Below are 13,963 nucleotides of genomic sequence, written 5' to 3' on the forward strand. Positions count from 1 at the left end.
TGGAAATATACACGCCCAGGAATGTGAAGTTTTTGACTCTCCAGCATCTTCCCTTTGATATAAACAGGATTGTGGGTCCTCATCCTGCCTCTTCGAAATTCCACAATCAGTTTTACTGATATTGAGAACCAGGTTAATGTGCTGGCACCATTTAGTCAATTGGTCGATCTCACTTCTATATTCTGATTCAGTGCCATCTGTAATTCATCCCATAACAGTGGTGTCATCGGCGAATGACGATGGAGTTTGCACTATGTCTGGCTACAGTCATGAGTATAGAGTGAGTATAGAACGGGTAGAGCAGGGGGCTGAGCACGCAGCCTTGAGCTGCTCCCGTACTGATTGTTAATGAGGGTGGTATTTCTGCCAATTCGAACAGATTGTGGTCTGTGGATGAGGAAGTTGAGGATCCAATTGCAGAGGGATGCGTAGAGACCCAGTTCCGTGAGCTTGGTAACTAGCTTGGGGGGGGAAGGGGTTATAGTGATGGTATTGAACGCCGAGCTGTAGTCAATAAACAACAGCCTGACGCAAGTGTATTTATTGTCCAAGTGGTCCGGTGCGGAGTGGATAGCCAGTGAGATCGCATCCTTCATTGACCTGTTGTGAAGGTAGGCAAACTGTAGTTGGTCAAGGTTCTTGTTGAGGTAGGAGTTGATATGTGCCATAATCAACCTCTCAAAGCACTTAATCACCTCAGATGTTAGTGTCTCTGGTCGATAGTCGTCGAGGCACATCACCTTACTCTTCTTGGGCACCGGTATTATTGATGCCCTCTTAAAGCAGGTAGGAACCGCAGACCTCAGTAGTGAGAGGTTGAAAATGTCTGCAAAAACTCCAGCCAGTTGGTCTGCACAGGTTTTGAGAACTCGACCGGGTATACCATCAGGTCCAAGCGCTTTCCGAGGGTTCACCCCCTTGAAGGATCTTCTGACATTAGACTCTGTGACTGTGATACCATCATTGGTATGGGGGCTCGGGAAGGCCCATCAGTGTTCTCCCTATCAAAGCGTGCGTAGAAAGCATTGAGCTCTTCAGGGAGTGATGCTTTGCTGTCGCTGAGCTGCCTGCTGATTTCGCTTTGTAGGTGATAGCATTCAAACCCTGCCACAGTTGCCGAACATCCGGCCCATCCACCAGCTTTGAGTGGAAGTCCCTTTTGGCCTTTTTGATGGCCTTGTCAAGGTCGTATCTGGACTTCTTACAGACCTTTGAGTCACCAGACCTGAATGCCTGGGATCTGGTCTTCAGAAGAATGCGGATCTCCTGATTCATCCAAGGCTTCTGGTTAGGAAACACTCGGAAGGTTTTTGTAGGACACAGTCCCACACACCTTTCATTTTGAAGTCTGTAACGACTGTGGCAAATTCATTTGGGTCTGTTGCCGAGTCCTTGAACATTGCCCAATCAATTGACTCCAAGCAGTCCTGTAGGGCTGCACTAAGGAAGTCCCAGTCAATACTGGGGAAGTTAAAAAGTCATCCTCAACAACAATCTGGTTGCTTTTACATCTACCCATACTCTGTCCACAAAGAAGGTTTCTTTATCTCCTCCTTCCATTTGGGAGGCATATAGTATTATCTCAGAGTGATTGCACCTTTCTTATAGAAACATAGACATAGAAACATAAACATTAGGTGCAGGAGTAGGCCATTCGGCCCTTCGAGCTTGCACCGCCATTCAATATGATCATTGCTGATCATCCAACTCAGTATCCTGTTCCTGCCTTCTCTCCATACCCCCTGATCCCTTTAGCCACAAGGGCCACATCTAACTCCCTCTTAAATATAGCCAATGAACTGGCCTCAACTACCTTCTGCGGCAGAGAATTCCAGAGATTCACCAGTCTCTGTGTGAAAAAAGTTTTCCTCATCTCGGTCCTAAAAGATTTTCCCCTTATCCTTAAACTATGACCCTTCTTGAGCTCTGCCCATATTGCCTCAGTGGATGAACAGTCCAGTATGTGCAAGTAGCAACAGCTGTGACATTCCCTCTGATTAGTAAATTAAATTCCTCTACGTCTTAACTCCTCCTCCATCATATCTGGGGCTTAAGATAATGAAAGAATAAGACAAAAAAAAATCCAAATCAGGATGATTCCCTTTTGGAGGGAAACCTGCTAGATAGTAGAGACTTTAAGATTGTAATATGTTGTCAAATAAGCTGTGATGAGTTGCTGCAGTGTATTTTGTAGATTGTACACTATACAGAATGGCAATAGACAATAGGTGCAGGAGCAGGCCATTTGGCCCTTCTAGCCAGCACCGCCATTCAATGTGATAATGGCTGATCATCCCCAATAAGTACCCCGTTCCTGCCTTCTCCCCATACCCCCCGACTCCGCCAATTTTAAGAGCCCTATCTAGCTCTCGCTTGAAAGCATCCAGAGAACCGGCCTCCACCTGTCCTTCATCTTCAGCAGAGAATTCCACAAACTCACCACTCTCTGCGTTTCCTTCCTCATCTCTGTTCTAAATGGCTTACTTCTTATTCTTAAACTGTGGCCCCTGGTTCCGGACTCCCCCAACATCAGGAACATGTTTCCTGCCTCTAGCGTGTCCAAGCCCTTAACAATCTTATACGTTTCAATGAGATCCCCTCTCATCATTCTAAACTCCATAGTGTACAAGCCCAGCTGCTCCATTCTCTCGGCATATGACAGTCCCGCCATCCTGGGAATTAACCTTGTAAACCTATGCTGCACTCCCTCAATAGCAAGAATGTCCTTCCTCAAATTAGGGAACGAAAACTGCACACAATACTCTAGGTGTGGCCTCACTAGGGCTCTGTACAACTGCAGAAGGACCTCTTTGCTCCCTATATTCGATTCCTCTTGTATAAAGGCCCCAACATGCCATTTGTTTTCTTCACTGCCTGCTGTACCTGCTTGCTTACTTTCATAGACTGATGTACAAGGACTCCCAGATCCTGTTGTACTTCCCCTTTTCCCAACTTGACGCCATTTAGATAGTAATCTGCCTTCCTGTTTTTGCTACCAAAGTGGATAACCTCACATTTTTCCACATTAAACTTCATCTGTCATGCATCTGCCTATTCCCCCAACCTGTCCAAGTCAACCTGCATTCTCATATCATCCTCCTCACAGTTCACACTGCCACACAGCTTTGTGTCATCTGCAAATTTGCTAATGTTACTTTGAATCCCTTCATCCAAATCATTGATGTATATTGTAAATAGCTGCGGTCCCAGCACCGAGCCTTGCGATACCCCACTAGTCACTGCCTGCCATTCTGAAAGGGACCCATTAATCCCTACTCTGTTTCCTGTCTGCCAACCACTTCCCTATCCATGTCAGCCCCCAATACCATGTGCCCTAATTTTTCCCACAAATCTCCTATGTGGGACCTTATCAAATGCTTTCTGAAAGTCCAGGTACACTACATCCATTGGCTTTCCCTTGTCCATTTTCCTAGTTACATCTTCAAAAAATTCCAGAAGATTAGTCAAGCATGATTTCCCCTTCGTAAATCCATGCTGACTCGAACCGATCCTGTTACTGTTATCCAAATGTTCGGCTATCTCATCTTTTATAATTGACTCCAGCATCTTCCCCACCACCGATGTCAGGCTAACTCGTTTATAGTTCCCCGTTTTCTCTCTCCCGCCTTTCTTAAAAAGTGGGATAACATTAGCTACCCTCCAATCCCCAGGAACTGATCCTGAGTCTATAGAACTTTGGAAAATTATCACCAATGCATCCACAATTTCTAGAGCCACTTCCTTAAGTACCCTGGGATGCAGACCATCAGGCCCTGGGGATTTATCAGCCTTCAGTCCCATCAGTCTATCCAACACCATTTCTTGCCTAAAGTGGATTTCCTTCAGTTCCTCTGTCACCCCAGATCCTGGCCACTACTATATCAGGAAGATTGTTTGTGTCCTCCTTAGTGACGACAGATCCAAAGTACCTGTTCAACTCATCTGCCATTTCCTTGTTCCCCATAATAAATTCACCTTTTTCGGTCTTCAAGGGTCCAACTTTGGTCTTAACTAATTTTTTCCTCTTCACATACCTAAAGAAGCTTTTACTATCCTGCTTTATATTCATGGCCAGCTTACCTTCGTACCTCATCTTTTCTCCCCGTATTGTCTTTTTGGTTATCTTCTGTTGTTCTTTAAACATTACCCAATCCTCTTGCTTCCCGCTCATCTTTGTTACGTTGTACTTCTTCCCTTTAATTTTTAAACTGTCCCTGACGTCCCTTGTCAGCCATGGTCATCCCTTTCTCCCCTTGGAATCTTTCTTCCTCCTAGGAATGAACTGATCCTGCACCTTCTGTTTTATTCCTAGAAACAGCTGCCATTTTTGTTCCACTGTCATCCCTGTTAGTATATCTTTCCAGTCAACTTTGGCTAGCTCCTCCCTCATGGCCCCATAGTCCCCTTTATTCAACTGCAACAATGACACCTCCGATCTACTCTTCTCCCTCTCCAATTGTAGATTAAACGTGACCATGTTATGGTCACTGCCTCCTAATGGCGCATTAACCTCGCGGTCCATTATCAAATCCGGTTCTTTACATAACACTAAATCCAGAAATGCCTTCTCCCTGATAGCCTCCAATCTGTTCAAAGAATCATCACAAGGGCACTCTACAAAGTCCCTTTCTTGGGGTCCAGTACATAGTGCTTAAGAAATAAGTATTATTTTTAAGATAGAAGATGGAGTGACAGCTTTGCTGCTCTGGCACAAAGATGATAACATTCTGAAACATTGGTGAAATTGCTTACATCCAAACGATAACAACTTTGGGGAGTCATATGCTGCAGATTATTTAGCCTCTGACTGACTACAATGCCACAGTCCGAGCCCACATGTCTCGTTAAATGTTATGTCAACAGTCACACACAAGAATTTATTTAAGGGTGTATAAATGTATAAATGCTATATAATAGTTCATGCCAGAATGCTATTTCTGTAGGGTTATACTGCATTGTCTAAGCAAATGTGAATGAAACAATCATTTGTAATAATCAAGCATCAGCATTTCTGAAATAAACATAGAAAAGATTGGAGGTACTAAGCATCTGTGAAAAGATGAACAGTTAATGTCTCAAAATTGCAAAATGTTAACTGTTTCCCTTTCCACAGATGCTGCCCAAGCTGCTGAATGTTGACATTGCTCTGGGAAACACAATGATCATCCTTTGTTGAGAAGTATGTTTTGTATTTGACTTAGAAACATAGAAAATAGGTGCAGGAGTAGGCCATTCGGCCCTTCGAGCCTGCACCACCATTCAATATGATCATGGCTGATCATCCAAATCAGTATCCTGCACCTGCCTTCTCTCCATACGCCCTGATCCCTTTAGCCACATCTAACTCCCTCTTAAATATAGCCAATGAACTGGCCTCAACTACCTTCTGTGGCAGAGAATTCCACAGATTCACCACTCTCTGTGTGAAAAATGTTTTTCTCATCTCGGTCCTAAAGGATTTCCCCTTTATCCTTAAACTGTGACCCCTTGTCCTGGACTTCCCCAACATCGGGAACAATCTTCCTGCATCTAGCCTGTCCAACCCCTTAAGAATTTTGTAAGTTTCTATAAGATCCCCCCTCAATCTTCTAAATTCTAGCGAGTACAAGCCGAGTCTATCCAGTCTTTCTTCATATGAAAGTCCTGACATCCCAGGAATCAGTCTGGTGAACCTTCTCTGTACTCCCTCTATGGCAAGAATATCTTTCCTCAGATTTGGAGACCAAAGCTGTACGCAATACTCCAGGTGTGGTCTCACCAAGACCCTGTACAACTGCAGTAGAACCTCCCTCCTCCTATACTCAAATCCTTTTGCTATGAAAGCTAACAAACCATTCGCTTTCTTCACTGCCTGCTGCACCTGCAGCCTACTTTCAATGAACCTCCCTCCGTCCTCTACCCTTTTCCTAATCGGCTTTTAGATAATAGTCTACTTGCTATTTTTGCCAATGGATAACTAACATATACTGCATTCGCTTTGTCCACTCACCCAGCCTATCCAAGTCACTGCATCCTCCTCACAGCTAACACCCCCCAGCTTAGTGACATCCGCAAACTTGGAAATGTTGCATTCAATCCCTTGTCCAAATCATTACTGGTAAATAGCTGGGGTCCATGAGCCTTGCGGTACCCCACTAGGTCACTGCCTGCCATTCTGAAAAGGACCCGTTTGCATCTCCCTGTTTTTCTCTATCCTCAATCGGCCACCCGTGTGCTTTAAGTTGTATACTAGTATTCTTGTATTCTTGTATTCAAATGCCGTTTTTTGAGACAACGAAATGAATTTCCGTACAGCAGTATCGTTAAGTATCGTTTAAAAAAAAAAATCACAAATCAATATTAAATAAATAATAAATAAATATAAAAAACATATTAAAAAATAAAAATTGAAATTGAATTAAAAATTTAACAAAAGCATCTGCCACAACACAACATGCATTTGGCACCCAGGTGAGGACGGCACCATAGTCCAGCCAGCCTATCCGTGTCCACCTTGTCGGGCCTTCTAGCATCCCGCAGTCGCCGCCACAGCCCTCAACAAGCTGGTGGAACCCGACGCCGAGCCCCGACGGTGAGCAGCATCAGCGCAAACTGGGAGATCAGTTCCCGCATTCGGAGTCTGCAGCTCCCGAGTCCGCAGGTCGAGCCGGGCATTCACAGGACCCCGCGTATTAGTCAGTAAATAGCGTGGGAGCTCTGCAAACCGCAGCTCCGTGCCTTGGTGCAGCAGGTCCAGCACTCCGGGCTCCAAAGGGCGACCCCCGGTAAGGCATCACCAGGCCCGCGATGTTTTCAGCGCTGTCCCGCCGCTGCTGGAGCTCCGGTCGATCCCGGCAGGAAAGGCCGCCCCAATCCAGGTAGCTAGGCCGCTGTGGGGGGGGGGGAGGACGCGACTCGAATAATAGTCGCGTCCTCACCAGGAAGCGGCTGAAGTACGGTATCCCCCGCACCGCGCCCTCTTCCCCCACATAAAAACACAAAAAAAACACAAAAAAATACACTTTTAACATAACAAAATAAACAAAAAAACAAAAAGATACCAGGCTGTAGGTGGAGGCTGCTGGCACCAGCGCCACCGGAAGTACAAGTACTAATCTCTAATGTGGGACATGTCGACTTGATAGATGAATTAACAATGAGGAGATGCATTTCGTATAAGAGTCTATAAACTTATCTTTTTACATTTGAGAAGGGAAGTGTATGCTGGGAATCTGAAAGACTCAATAACTGTGTGGTCAACTTCAAGAGAAAAGACAAGTCCAATTGCAGTAACTACACAGAGGGATCTCCCTCTGAAGGCCACAGGGAAAAAGTAATTGCAAGGATCCCCACCCTGTAGCTTCCTCCTGGAAGATGAAAAGCTTCTCGCTGAATTACAACATGAATTCCACCCATAAAGGAATGTAAATCGTAAACATTGAAAAAATAATTCTGCATCGAGGCACATTTCATTTAATTTACAAATACAGCATGGAAACAGGCCCTTTGGCCCACACCGACCAGCAATCATCTTATCACTAGTTCTATCCTACTCACTAGGGACATTTTACAGAAGCCAATTAACCTACAAACCTGTACATCTTTGGAATGTGGGAGGAAACTGGAGCACCCGGAGAAAAACCACATGGACACAGGGAGAACGTACAAACTCCGTATGGACAGCACCTGTAATCAGGATTGAAGTTGGGTCTCTAGTACTGTAATGCAGCAACTCTACTGCTGCACCACTGCGCTGCCATATGTAAATAAAATACAGTCAAACAATTAGTGATTAATCCGGAATGGTTTTCTTTTCCATTCGGAAATGAAGTGAGGGATTTAATGCAGAAGAATTGGGAGCCAGGAATTTAAATTAGTATAACTCAGTTTCTTTCAAGTATATTTGGTTTCAGATATTTCATTTTGCACACCGAGTACTTGTTTAATTTTTTTTTGAATGTATACATTTACAGAAAACTGTGAAAAAAGATCATTTAAGATGCTGTTTGAAAGTTTAAATGATGATTGAATGGAAAGTTAAGCATAATTTTCCAGATATGCACTGTGTTCTGCCTATCCATGCGAAGAGCTGACAGTGCCACATTTCAGCTACATCATCCTCTCCGACAGCTAAAATGTGGTGTTGCATCCTCTTCAGAGAAAATTTGTGTCTGCACTATGAAGCATTGTACATTATTTCTTGCCACTGCAGGGGTTCAAGTCCATATGGAACCTTCACAAATATTACCACAGATCAAATAGGCAGCATTTCAAGGCAGATTTGACATACCTATTTAAATGAACAGCAGGGGACCTTGAGCTGCCTCAGGCTGTAGAGGAATAAAACTCTGCAGAGAAGCCTTCACTGCAGTCCCATTACTCAGCAAAGGCACTTTCTGCATTTATCATTCATTTCATTTCAGCTAGGGCAATAAGCTCATTTGCCCAAGGTCAATGAAGAGTGAAAGGGTTTCAAGAAATTAATGCGCCTGACAAGCCAAGATTTTGTCTTGAAGCTCTCCTTGGAAACTACAGAAGACCCAAAGTGAATTCCTACTGTGCCTAAAGGTTCAAAACCTATGTTATAATACAATCTACAGACAGTTTCTGTAAGATTTTGAATGTTAATACGTTAAATGGAAATGTCATCAAACAATGTAATGCTGCAGATCATAACCACCAATGAACTTAAACTAATTTTTATTATACGCTTTCTAATGATGTAATTCAGAGTTACTAACCCTTACAAAAACATCTTAAAATAAATGTATGGATGGGATATAATTATTGTGGCTAAGGTTTACCAAACAAAAATAAAAGCTCCACAGGTTTACAGTCTACATTTGCAGCACAAGATAGCTTTGATTTTGAAGCAGCTCGAACAGCAAGAAATATGAAAATCATGTCAAATTTTTAAACACAGGGACTGAAATGATTTTTAGGATGTTGCAATCATGATCACACAAACCTTATGATATACATTAAAAATTGCAGAAGAATTATACAGTCTAGAGCTGTCTAACATTCTTGCTATATTCTGGCAAGCCATAATATTCTTGGTACTAATTCGGTAAGGATTATCTATAAAACAAGCAAATCAGTACTTGATCCTTTTCAGTCCTTGTGCAATATTAAAAATATCTTAGGCATTTATTTTCCCCCAAAGAACACTTCGTTGATTTGTATTAACCAATGATAAAATCATTCTTGTAACATGAAGCTAAGTGTGCATAATAACATTTAGAAATAAAATACAAGACAAAATAAAATAATCAATTCTGTGGTTCCTTATTTTGCAGTATATATATTTCTTGCCATCATATGTTAGATCATGAACAGTGCTGTGAGGAGGGGTGATGAATCAATAAATATTATGTAACATGATATATCATGGCACACGTCAGGTATGGTGAAATTAAAAGATATCTTACAAATAGTAAATGGCAGATGGAACGGATTTTTAACAGAATCATGAGAGGTAGCTCAAGTAGCTTATAAAAATCATCTTTACTTCGGTCCACAATAATATTCTTGGCAATAGACCATTATATTTGTTTAATAAATATCTGTTTTAGCTGAGGAGTAACTATCACATGCATGGAGAGAAAATTAGTTTAACTTGGCTTCATGTTCAGCATGGATATTGTGGGCTAAAGGGCCTTCTTCAGTTCTATATTCTATCTATGTATAAATTCATTTTAGTTTAGTTTATTGTCATGTGTACCGGGGCACAGTGAAAAACTTTTGTTGTGTGCTATCCAGTCAGCGGAAAGACAATACATGATTACAATTGAGCCATTTACAGTGTATAGATACATAAGGGAATAACGTTAAGGTAAAGCTAGCAAAATCTGAATAAGGATAGTCCAAGGGTCACCAATGAGGTAGATAGTAGTTCAGGACTGCTCTCTGGATGTGGTAGGATGATTCACTTGCCTGATAAATGCTGGGAACAAACAGTCCCCGATTCTGAAAACAGCACGGAAGAATGGAGAGCGAGCAAAGGCGTAACACATTAAGAATGGGATAGTAAAGGAACAAGGAAAAATGCTTCTATATATTGTATCAGTGTTGCTGTTGTAGGTAACAAAACCGAAGGGGGAAATTAGTTAGGTCGCAAGTTGATAGCTGTCTAATCACAACTGCGTGAAGGAGTATTAGTGATCACTGTATCATGACTTATTATTAAATAACTGAATGATTCATACCAATGTATTACATTTAACAGCTCTCAGTGAATTCTAAGCGGTTAACAACTTTGCGTTCACACTTTTAGACATCAGAAACTTTAAAAGAAAACAGATGTTAATCACTGCAGATTCTCTCATTTATACTTAAGACAAATGGAAATGTTTTGATGCAAAGCTAACAGTATTGCTACTTTGGTAATGTACCAGGATTATACTGTGATTCAGTTTGATATCCCCATGCAATAGCGTATCATGAATGTGGGGAATTTAATTTAGCCTATATTATTCATCATTAATAATGAATTTACACGTTAATTAAACATCTTTTTAAACTAAAGTAAAATATGTTTAAGTAGCCTGTAATTTTATTAATGATAAATAATATGACTAAACTAGTGATATAGTATGGAAACAGGCCCTTCGGCCCACCAATGCTGACCATTGATCTCCTGTTCACACTAATTAACTCCACTCGTCTTTGGGATGTGGGAGGAAACTGGAGCACCCGGTGGAAATCCATGTGGTTTCAGGGAAAATGTGCAAACTCACAGATAGCACCCGAGATCAGGATTAAATCCAGGTCTCTGGCACTATGGCGCAGCAGTTCCACCAGCAGCGCCACTGTGCCACCCAATTACTTGCATAATTTTATACCACTGAGCTGCAACTGAAAGGAAGTGAATGTGTAAAAGATGTACCGCGTTGAAGCCTGTCAATCTTCTTGGGAATAACAGATAAATGGTGCATAGTACATTAGATTGCACAATGGGGCGAGAGGGAGCGGGTATTTCGAGGAGGTGGTACAGTGGCAGGTGAAGGAAAAACAAGAATAGTAAGAATGCCACATGGGAATAATAAGCCAGCATGAAATGTTTTGACACATTACTGCCCTTGAGAGAAATGAGCTCCATCTTACAAAAGTAAATGCACAGACAATAACTACAGTGATCAACTCTTACAAATCTGGACATGGAAAGTTGTGGTAAAAGAGGTACTAACTTTGCGTTAAATATTAACTCATAACAAGCACATCAGCAGTACATATACCAAGGTGAATGGCAACAAACTGCATTCCTAATACAACAACAATCTACATACACTGCTTTATTCTCCGCCAAAAAATATAGGTTAAATTGTTATTATTTTATCATACCCTTCCAAGTTATAACCAACAAAAATGTTTATGTGAGCAAGAAATTTGAAGAAAAACAATCATTTTCACAAGGATCGAAAATGAATTAATATTTTACAATCAGCTTGTGTGATTTTAGTGAATCTAGGTGATTCCAAATATGCCACATACATCAGATTGGTTAGCATTTGGTTGCATAGTTAATCGAGTAAATGTATAACTCGAGTCTCCCCCTAAAAATACAGACATAGATCATTTCTGAAAGTATTGCTATGAAAATAACAGTAACAATAATGGAAGAAAAAAATGCTCCAAATCTTCACAGACAACCGATTAAGCTAGTCTCTCAAGCACAGAAATGCGCTGCAAAATGACATTGGGGTTTTCAGTGTACTTCATATTGCAGATTACTTCCCCAGTGGAGGATTTGAGGGGGGCTGTCTTGCTCTGGGCTGGTCCTAATGCCTTCTTAATGCCATCGTACATTCCCCTGATGTTCCCTGTTATGGCGGCCGTCTGGATGTCCTCGCTAAGCTGCGTCCAGTAGTGGGGAACTAATCACAGACGAATGGCAGCAGATGGAGAGATGGGTGGAACACTACTCCGACCTCTACTCGAGAGAGAACACTGTGTCCCCCTCAGCCCTTAATGCCATCGAGTGCCTGCCGACCATGAATGAGTTAGACGCAGAGCCGACGGTGGAAGAGCTCAGCAAGGCCGTTGACAGCCTGGCATTAGGCAAGGCCCCAGGCAGTGATGGGATTCCCCCTGACCTGATCAAGCATTGCAAGACTACCTTACTGCTTCCTTTGTATGAAGTCCCCTGCCAGTGCTGGCAAGGAGCTGTACCACAGGCCATGAGGGATGCCACGATCATTACCCTCTACAAGAACAAGGGCTAGAGAAGCGACTGCAACAACGACAGAGGCATCTCCCTCCTCAACATCATCAGCAAGGTCTTTGCTCGGGTCATCTTGATCCGCATGCAGAAGCTGGCAGAACGTGTCTACCCAGAGTCACAGTGCGGTTTCCGAGCTTGAAGATCAACAGTAGACATGGTCTTCTCCCTTCACCAGCTCCAGGAGAAGTGTAGAGAACAGCGGAAGCCACTGTATGTTGCTTTCATTGACCTCACCAAGGCGTTCAACCTCGTCAGCAGAGATGGCCTATTTAAGGCTCTGCCAAAGATTGGCTGCCCAACAAAACTGCAGAGCATGATAGAATCCTCCACATCAACACGAAGGGGACAGTGCAGTTCAATAGCAGCTTCTCCGAGCCCTTCGACATCCAGTGACATCAAACAAGGCTGCGTCCTCGCTCCCACACACTTTGGGATTTTCTTCGCTATGCTCCCGAAACATGCCTTCGGCACTGCAACAGAGGGGATCTACTGAGTACTAGATCAGATGGCAGGCTCTTCAACCTCACCCGCCTCAGAGCAAAGACAAAAGTTTGTGAAGCTCTCACCAGAGACATGTTGTTTGCCGATGACGCCATAGTTGTATCCCACACCCAGCAGGAACTACAGTCACTGATGGACCGCTTTTATCGGGCATGCAAGGACTTCGGGCTGACCATCAGCCTGAAGAAGACGAACGTCTTGGGGCAGGATACAGAGGCGCCGCCTGTCATCACTACCGACGACTACGAACTTGATGCCGTCCATCAGTTCACGTACCTCGGCTCCACCATCACCGACAACCTCTCCTTGGACACAGGGAATGATAAAAGGATCGGGAAGGCACCTACAACTCTCACTTGCCTCACAACTCGAGTGTGGACAAACCCAAATCTGACAGTGAAGACAAAGATAGCAGTCTACAACGCCTGTGTCATCAGCATGCTGCTGTACAGCAGTGAGACATGGACTACATATGCCAGGCAGGAGAGAAGACTCAACACCTTTCACCTGAGAACATCCGCCGTATCCTGGGCATATCCTGGCAAGACAGAGTGTCCAACATCGAGATCCTGTCTCGCGCTGGCTTTCCCAGTATGTACACTCTACTCAGGCAGCGCAGACTGCAGTGGTTGGGCCATGTCCATCGCATGGTGGATCGCCGTATTCCAAAAGACATCCTCTATGGAGCGCTGACATCTGGGAGGTTAGCCATCGGCTGCCCCCAGCTACATTACAAGGATGTCGGCAAGAGAGATATGAAGGAGCTCGACATCGATGTGGAGTCCTGGGAGAGCCTTGCAGCTGACCGCACGAGGTGGAGAGATACCCTGAACCAACATCTCAAACCGGGGGAAGAGAAACTGTTGAACGCAGCGGCAAACAAGCAGAAAGGAGCGCAGCAACTTCAACAAACCAGAGACCACACACAAATGTGACCTTTGACACAGAGACTGTCACTTCCGCATTGGTCTCTTCAACCACAAGCCACGCTGCTCCAGCCGAGGCTTGGAGCAAGCAGCCAACAACTAGGATGCATCACCCATGGTCAGTCATGACCGAGGGAGGCCTACTTTGCATATTGCAGATGCAGACAATGTATTTAGTGAAAAAAATGGTACGGTGATATTGTGTTTTCATTAGACAAGGGGAAATATCTTTAACCAAGTTTTGAAATAACAAGAAACCTTTGAAATAAACTAGAGAAAATTGAAGCAATGCCAGGTACGTTCATGTCATGCTGACATGATGCTACTGGTGCTG

At 43.4% G+C, this 13,963-nt stretch overlaps 1 protein-coding gene across 1 annotated transcript in view; it reads right to left on the minus strand.

The window, feature by feature from the left end:
* The window catches only part of mrps9 (mitochondrial ribosomal protein S9), a 73,074-nt gene that overhangs the window by 28,642 nt on the left and 30,469 nt on the right, over positions 1 to 13,963 (minus strand). The window lies entirely within an intron of this gene.

Source organism: Leucoraja erinacea, chromosome 6 (assembly GCF_028641065.1).
Source record: "Leucoraja erinacea ecotype New England chromosome 6, Leri_hhj_1, whole genome shotgun sequence".
Lineage (NCBI taxonomy): Eukaryota > Metazoa > Chordata > Chondrichthyes > Rajiformes > Rajidae > Leucoraja > Leucoraja erinaceus.